We start from the raw sequence: 9,845 nt of genomic DNA, 5'->3' as shown, positions 1-9,845 counted from the left end.
GGTTGAAATCGGAACACTTGGTTTCTTAAGTTAGCCTTAAAAGGGCAAATTTGACTTCAGTCAACACTTTGAGAAAACGACCCCGGAATTGGGATTTTAAGGTTCTAGCAGGTTCATATGTTAATAAGTGAACGAGTTATATTTTAAGGTTCCAGCAGGTTCGTATGTTAATAAGTGAACAAGTCATATTATAAGTGATGTAGGGTCTAAGGTGAACCCTAAGTCTTAATCAAGTTGGAAATTACATGATAGACTAAAGTTCCAAATAAGTACACATAAAAATCTAACTTTGGACGAGCATGCCTATATATATAAGGATTTATATGGTGGACAACCTATCAAATGAAAGATCTTCGAGTCTAGTTTCTAACGCTTTCGACCGTTCGTCATTTGGATATTTCTACAAGGACTTATGGATGTTTTAGTAAATGGTGTCCAGCAGGGCAAAACTTGTAATACGAGGTACAACTTGCACAGCGCAAGGTACAACTCGCTGAAGCACCTGTGCCTTTATAAGGCAGTCACGGGCAGCAGCCATTTTGGGGTATTTTTCTGAGCTAGGGATTGGTTCTTTCATGGTGGATTCGACCTTGGGGACTACTTAAGAATACAAGGTGAGTTTTTTAGATATTTTAAGTTAATAACATCCTATTAACACTAGTATTAACATCCTTCAATCTTTGAAATCCCTAGAAATCTTTCAAGTTGTTCAAGAACACCAAATTTCCCAAACATTGGAATTTCAAGGAAAAGCTTCAAGAAGGTAATACTAATACTTCAAGCTCATTTCTTATGAGCTGATGAGAGTAATTCTAATAGTTGTTTCAAGTTGTTATGGTTGGATAATTGATTTCATAAACTCTAGTTCATGGCATGAATAGTGTTCTTGAGAAAATGAGGGAAAGATAAATAGTGTTCTTAGAAATGAAATTAAAGGATGCAATGAACTTATGGAATCATATTCTAGCTTAGTTGAAAGTATTCAACTAAGTAATCACCAAATTGAATGTTTTGGAAATGTTGGTTAAGGAAGATGATGAACAATAATTTGGCGGTGTTGGAGAATTAATGTAGTATCATTGATGACTTTAAATGGGTATTGAATGATAAGAGTGGAGTTGAATGTGCTAGTAAGTGAACCTATTAGACGATTTGAGCTGGAGGCTTGTAGCCAACTTGAGAGCCATAAATGGATATTGATAAATATTTTTGAGTCATATTTTGATTGTAATTGGGATTGTAATTGTAGATATCAATTTGTTGGTGGCGTATGAGTATTTTACTCAATGTTACGATGTCGGAGGAGGATTAAAAGCTTGTGAATGTTAATAAAGTGAAAGCGAGTTTTGGAGCGTTGGGCATCGGTCGAGTTATTTGAAAGGCTTGGGAGCCGGCTATGGAACTTCGGAGCGAGGTAAGTCTCTTGTCTAATCTTGTGAGGGAGAAATTACCCCATAGGTGATTAAATTAATAATGGTTGTTAATTGTGGGGGCTACGTACGCACGAGGTGACGAGAGTCCGTGCGTAGCTACTATTAATGCTAAAGTCCGGGTAGTTTAGGACACAAAGCATGAATTACTAGTGCATGAATTACTTGTGTAAATTATATTCTTTATTTAATTATATATAAATTGTGAATTGTTAGGAAATATAATAAAGATGAAAATTTCATATGCTTAATTTTTTGTTTAAATTAATTGATTGTTTCAAGAAATTGTTCATCCTCCCGAATTTATCTTATAATGAATATACTCTCCTTTCGGAGGTACATAAGAAAATGTCCTCCTTTCTTGTGGAGCGGGCCGAATGTCTCGGCAAGATAGATGTATCTATGGATCGTGCCGCACGTCCCTCGACAGTGTACACGAAACTCTGGATCGGGCCGTACGACCTCGGCAGAAATCGTGCTTAATAATAATAATAATTACACGATACTTGGACAGTTTATTACAGCTTGTAAAGCTATTTGATAAATTGAAAATTTATTGAAATTGAAAAATTGAATTGCAGCTTGTAAAGCTATTTGATAAATTGGAATTTTTATTGAAATTGAAGGATTTAATTAATAGATTAGAAATTATTTGAATTGAAGGAATTTAATTAATATATTGAGAATTATTGGAATTGAAGGAATTTAATTACCTCTGCTGGTACAATAAAATTATTGTTAACTCTGTGAATCACGCTGATATAAATATTTCTATTTTCATGATTATTTAATATTATTGACCCATAGTGAGTGTCATAGTCGGTCATCTCGTCTCTACCTCTTCGAGATTAGGCTTGATACTTACTGGGTACACGTTATTTTCGTACTCATACTGCACTTGCTACACATTTTATTGTGTAGGTACATATATGTATAGCGGCCTTATGGGCGCAGAGGTGTGGCTAATAATTGTGGGGACATAGGTGAGCTGCATTCTATATTACGATCCGCAGCTAATAGAGTCTCCTTCAGAGTTATTATATTTTCCTGTCTAATTTGTATTCTAGATAGATGCTGTATTTTATTTTAATTCCCTAATAAATACTCATGTACTTGTGACACCGGATTTTGAGATGATTATGGGTTGCACTGTATTGGAAAATTTTAAAGATATTAGTACGTATTTGGTAAATGTTATCTTCTGCTATTTAATTGAGGGGAACAACTATGACTTCAAAAATATTAAAATGAGAATTTATTTAGTATTTATTGTTGGCTTGTCTGACAGTGGTGTCCGACGCCATCACGACCTATAGGTGAAATTGGGTCGTGACACAAATAGTGCCTCTACATCTTTAGTGCATGAATCACCGCGGCTAACTCTAAATCGTGGGTCAGATAATTCTTCTCGTGCTTTCTTAGTTGTCTTTAAATATAAGCAATTACTTTTCACGGTCGTTCTGCCACTTGTTGTATGAATACATGGCGTATCTCATTGCCCACAAATACTGGAATTTCCTATAACTCATATGATCTCAAATATCATCTTTTGATTTTTTTTCCCGTTCATTAGTCACGATAGGTGCCACTTTCTTATGGAGTGCATACAATGTTATTGTGAGACTGTTGTTACAAGACCATTTCTTCCTTATGTCACTATGCTTAAGTTGAAGCCTTCTTCCTTATTCCCTCAGCTAGTCTTTCTTTGTAGTACTTAAGAGAGACCCTTTGACTTCTGTAAAGCTGCGAGCTTATTACATCGTATACCCGAAAGAATTTTTGATGTTCTTACTCACCTATAATTATCCTTAATTACTTACCTCCGCGCCTTTGTGCTCGTAAGGTTGATTCTGAATTGAAATTTTTGACTGTCTTCTCAGTGGCACAGTTTGTTTTTCGTAACATTTATACGGTACCTTTAACAACCCCAATTCCTATATGAATATTTCTCAAAGATTACGATGTCATCATATTTGCGAGACTGAATTCCTTACGTTGGGTTTCACTATGTTTATCTTGCACACCCTGTTGATTTGTCTGTATCCTCTTGTTTAGCCATGGCTAGGCTCTTCTTGAATCAACTACTAACTACACGTTAGTCCATTCTCATATATATATTTTGCGTAATCTCTCTTGGGTTATATATTTTGTCTTAACTTACCCCGCACACTGGCTCCTTATGTATCCAGTGTTCACTTGCACTTATTTATCAATAACATCTAGTGATGGAACCCTTACTGCCTCTCCCCGTCGGCATGCTTACATAATGTTCTGGTGTCGTATTATATCCATAGGATCTGAATAAATTCAATCTCATTCCTTTCGCCTTTCTACCATATTCTTCCTTTACTATTCCATAGTTACCTGAACCACATAACTCCGACTTAATACCATATCACACCATCTTCATCCTTTAGGGGAGTACTAACGTTTAATGCTATAAAGATTTACCTATAAATGTTTCACCTCTTCATATTTGACGTCTTTTCACATCTTCACAGACTCTTACTTGCCTTGTGGTAACCCTTCTGTACCATGGATAATTTAATTTCTTACGGACGAAGGTGACACCTAGTGTAACTGACACACTTAGTCCCTTAAGCTTAACTCTGCTCACAACACTTGTTTTAGAGAAGCGTCTTCCTCAATGAACTTTAAAGGTTATTCTTCTATTGTCCATTCAATTATCGCCGGAACGCGATCTCTGAAATTCTCACGATGTCAACTATTATCAAATCCTCCAGTCTCGAATTCATGTTCAGTTTATCTTATTCACTAGCCCATACTAATTTCTATTACTCCGGGGGTCTAACTTTTCCTTCTGGTAATCACATTAGAGTCATCAACTCATTTCTCGAAATGAGGATATGACTTTATGTCTTATACTCTTCTATTGTTTCCATGCATGTCTCCTCTTATCTTTTCCTTCACTTGACTATAGACTCTGTCGTCGTGTCATATTTTGATTTGCCATTTTCATCCATTTATCACATCTTACTCTTGATGCTTCATTTACTCTCTTCTTATTCTCCTGCTAATATTTTTGTCTATCACTTTATTCTAAAAACTTCTTCAAAAGATTCTTTCACTTTAAGCCCCCTTGATTCAACTCACTGGCTCTTCGGGTCTCCTAACACTCTCTCTTTACTAGGGACGAGAGCCATACAAAGGTAAATATTTATCCCTTCTAGGATTCCAATGCCAGTCTTCTGAAATTTCTGAACATTCTAGTATTCATATCTGATTATACTATTCTAGAGTGCACCATCTGGGTGTCTCACAGGGAGAACCATTACCACGTTTGCAATATCCCTCAGAAATGTGAGCTAATGATAACAATCCATCCACAATTTTGGGTTACTCTAACCCCAGCTGGATCCTGATATCCCATCATTCTCTTAAATTATATTTGTTAGCTCCCATAGGGCATAATTGAGATGGGTGTTGTCAAGTGAATATATCTTTGTTATTGTTGAAAGTAACTCAGAATGCTTATATTTCTCTGCCTGAATTGTAAATACAGATAATCTTCACTAACTGGGTAACTCGTATCCTTCTTCACCTAGCTTCTTTTACTTGTTGAAACTTGTATCTACCTTCTGATTCTCTCGTTGCTTTTTACCATAGGGGTAGATAGATATTTATGCCTTAGGGCTCCTTATCAAGAGGCTCACACGTCGTAGTACACACATATCTACTGAATGCCTTACATTTACTCATCATAAGCATGACGCAAAATCGAGTTCCTCTGACTCAACTCTTCCACAGCCGCATTCAATCTCTTACCAATTGTCTTTCTGGATGTAGATGTCGTTGTATAACGAATAAAATAGAATTTAGGAATTTAAATTTTTTACAACTGAGCTCTACCACACTATCTAGAGTAAGAAGAAAGAGTGACAGTCTTAAATGCCCTATAGCCTCCTACTTATAAGTGTGGTGCATGATACACACATAAATATGACTCTACTAGACACGACTTGTAGACTCCCTAGGACAGAACTGCTCTGATACCACTTTTGTCACGACCCAAACCGCAGGGCCGCGACGGGCACCTGGTGCCTTACACAACCAAGTACCAATGTAACATATCTTTCTTATCATACCATCATAGGTAAGTGGGCCAGAAGGACCATCATGAGATAACGAGAATAAAACATAAGGGAATACTAGACGTAGGACGACCCAACATGATATAGAAACTTATACATGTAACATACGGGCATATAAGGCCGACATGATCATTTGTATACTCAAGACATAGACCGATAAGGCCATACAAGTATCCATATACATGTCATATGTCTACAAGCCTCTAAGAGTACATAAATATCATAAAGGTCGATATCGGGCCCCACCATACTAATCAATACATATTCAAATCATACTGACCAAATAGGCAACTCCGGAGCAAGTGGAGTGCACAAACGCCTTCCGCTGAGCTAATAGCATACTAGGAGAACTCTCAACCTGTCTATCGGGACCTGCGGGCATGAAACGCAGCGTCCCCAGACAAAAGGGACGTCAGCACAAATAAAGTACCGAGTATGTAAGGCATGAAAGAAACATGGAGTAAAGAACTCAACCTGTAAGTCTGAATAACTATGTGAATCATGAAAATATTTATAATGTCATGCATGTGCGTATAAATGTCATACCATGCATAAGTATATGCGTACATAATATCATCAAGCCTTTGAGGGCATCCCATCATATCATCTCAGCCACTGTGGGCGAAATCATCAACGTATACCAGCTGATTCAGGTGGTGGTGCATATATAACGCCATAACCTTTTTCATATCCCATATACATATAATATACGCGTATATAACGCCATATGGTCATGGGTCAATATACATGTATAAATGAATGCAATGCATAAGGAAGTAAATCTATAAGATCTCTCGGAATATCATAAGACCCATGAACAGACGATATGATATTAGAGCATATGGGGAATCAAGAACATAGGCAACCCTAGTACTTCTAGGAATAGAATTATTTGTGAAAGTTGCGTACTTGCTCATTTCTTACATCATATGGATCATGCCAAAAAGGAAAGAATGAATAGCCTTAACATACCTTATCATAATATTTCCAATCACCAAGTTGAACTCGACTCTTCGTACTTTAATCTACAACAACAATAATAATACTATCATTAAGTTACGAAAGGTACAACTATCGCACAACGAACGACAAACTTATTTTGTATTAAAACGGGCAGCATCTTCCCTATAATCCTTACTTCCTCCAAATTCAAGATAACACAAAACACAACAATATCAACATGTATAAATTATTTTCCAACCTTATATACACCACAAAATACTACAAAACAGCCCAAAACACCCCAATCTCTTCATACACAAAACGACCACCGTAGTAGTGTCAAACGGCCCGAACATGTTATGATGAAAGACCATCCCACCACCCTAAATTTATGTGGTGTTTCTCCACAACCTTACTCCTCTAAAATTCCACAAAATAGTAGTAAAATACGCAGCCCAATATCAACAAAAAACAATCCACAAAACAGTTCGCTACAAGTGAATAACTCGAACTCACGGCTTCCGATCACCGTCCCGTGAGTTCTAGCTATTAGAAAATAAATTTATCAACCTTCCTTGATATTTAAACACTTAAATACAGAAAGTACACGTTTTCTTAACTATGAAGTACCTTCCAAAACTCAAACTACAAAGAAAAAGAGAGGCGATATAGCGATACTTACGTCGTAGGGATCGTTTTAATGTTATCGTTTCTTGATTCCGCGCCTGGGATGATAATCTTGTTTAAAGCTCTTGCAGAGAGCTTAAGAGTAAATTTAGGGGTCTTATTTGGTTATGTGTTCTGGAAAATTGAAGAAAGAAATAAGATAAGGATATAAATATCCATTTTGTTTGAAAAGTCAAAAGGTGCTACTTGGCACCCTAGCATCCGTCCTTCTTCCAACGCTTATAACCTTTTATCCGGGTATCGTATGAACAAACGGTTAAGAGCGTTGGAAACTACATTCCAAGACCTTCAATTTGGTATATAATATGTCCCAAAAAGACCTCATATAACACATAAAATGTATTTCTCAAAAAACCCTATTACAAGGCAAATCCTTAGTCGGTTTTTCCGCAACTTTAATCCGATTTTTCTCAAACTTCATATTTTCTATCCAAACATCATATATAGAAATATTTTGACCTTAAAAATGATTAACAAGTCTCATATTCATTACGTCACCTTGGGACACACAGGGTGTAACAACCCGGGTTAAGTTTTGTTGCCCACCTTCCTCATCAGCACCCCATGTAATAGGGTGATTATCTACCATGTGCCTACGAAGTTGACCCGTTCCCCCTGCCTTACCTCCGGTCTCATGTTTATAAACTTTCTTAAAAATTTGACATCTTACATAATTTTTATCTTTTTCTAGTCTTTCAAAATAATTTCAACACTTACTTCTTAATCTTCGATTCCTCTTAATAGGGAGGGGAGGCCTACCTGTATTACCACGACCTCCACCCCTAGTATTTTGAGTTTGACTAGCATTACCAAGTGTAGCTGGTGGTGTTTCAAGATTATCAGGTGATTGAATATCATCTAAATTATCATCTATACCATAATTTTCTTGAAGTTGCTCATAATCTACATTTAAATTTTTAGGTGAACTTTCATAAATATGTGTAAAGCTACTAGAAGAACTAGCACCACCTCTTGATTTTTTAGAAGTTTTACTCTTACTACTACTACCCCTACCAGTACACGTTTTTTTGGCTGCTCTAAATATATCCATTATGTAAATTAAATTAAAAATTAAATTAATAATTCTAAATAATAAAATAAAAATATACACCAAGAAGAGAAAGAGATGGAACGAGTGTACCGGGATTCCGGATGCCGCACTAAATTTGATATCAAACTTCAGTTGATAGACTGATACTTGATATTTGATGATATTGAATATTGATACCACACTTCACTTGAATACTTGATATTTGATCATTATAATTTTGTAGTGATTAAAGTAAATATTTGATGAAACTTGAAATAATAAGTAGTTGAGAATTTTAGAGCAATAAGCAATATTGTCAAGAGAGAATTGAGAGAGAATTAGAGTAGTAAGAGAGCAAATTGTGAGAAAAAAATGAAGAAGAAGGGGGGTTATTTATAGTTTTTAAAAGGTTAAAATTGTAATTTATCAATTATTAGCGGTGGGGGCTGTTTTCTTAAGGGGGTAGGCCGCCATTTTTGCAAAAAATGGTCGTTGCCCAACGGTCATTTTTGAATTTGACCGTTGGCAACGGTCAAAAAATTAAAAAAAAATTACAACGGTAACCGGGCTGGACCGGGTTGTAGCCCGGTAAAAATCCAGTAAAGGGTAACCGAGCTAACCGGGTTCCTGGGCACCGGTTACCAAAATATGTTCGTTCCCGCCCGGCTCCCCCCAACCCGTCTCACCCCCTAGCGTACCAGGCTGAACCGGGTCAAATCGGACGGTGAATGGGCTGGCCCGGCCCGATTAACATGCTTAATTTGGATTAAGGAGACTAATTGGTAAAATGTTTTACAATGAGTATAGTTTAAAAAAGTAATTACCTTTACTTTCTCAGATTACAAATCCATCCTTACAAGAAACACTTATTTCAAATTTATAATTGTTTAAAATTTATAAAAAAAATTGAATCCCTTTTCTCTTTTTGCAATTATCACACATTATTTCAATGCATCTCTTTGTAGTAAAGATCAGGAACCTTATTATTTTCCTCACACATGCCTTTATGAAGTAAAAACTGATTGGTGGAGAATGATACAAAATTTTAACGTTGATCTAAATTTATTTTATGTACTCCCACTGTTTCAGAAAGAACAACCGAAGTCTAAGTTGGATGATCAACGTATTTAACTTTTCAGTGTGAATTCAAATATTAATATTTGTTATTTTAAAAAAATAAAATTTACATATATTAGACCTATCCAAAGGGTATGATAAGTTGCAGTATTTAGTAGTAAGAGATATTTAGAAAATGCTTAGAAAATTATAGTTAAAAGAAAAATTGTTGGACTCTCTATGTAGAAAATTATAGTTAAAAGAAAAATTGTTGGCGTAACTGGTAAAGTTGTTGCCATGTGACCAGGAGGTCATGGGTTTAAGCCGTGTAAACAATCTATGCGTACTATAGACCCTTGTGATCCGGCCCTTCCCGGGATCCCGCGCATAGCGGGAGCTTAGTGCACCGGACTACCCTTTTTTCTATATCATAAAGGTGTCATATCCATATCACTGCATTTTTTTTTGTTGCAGTAATGATGCTTAAATTAGTTGGATTTCAAATGAGTCTAGTGGTAGGAATTTTCATATATTACCAAATTCACAAACTAGCTTTACTTTAAGACAATTTAAAGAAAAGGCTTGCAA

Source organism: Nicotiana tabacum, chromosome 12 (assembly GCF_000715075.1).
Source record: "Nicotiana tabacum cultivar K326 chromosome 12, ASM71507v2, whole genome shotgun sequence".
Taxonomy (NCBI): Eukaryota; Viridiplantae; Streptophyta; class Magnoliopsida; order Solanales; family Solanaceae; genus Nicotiana; species Nicotiana tabacum.
The sequence above is the reverse complement of the archived record's forward strand: the minus strand, read 5'-3'. Positions refer to the sequence as shown.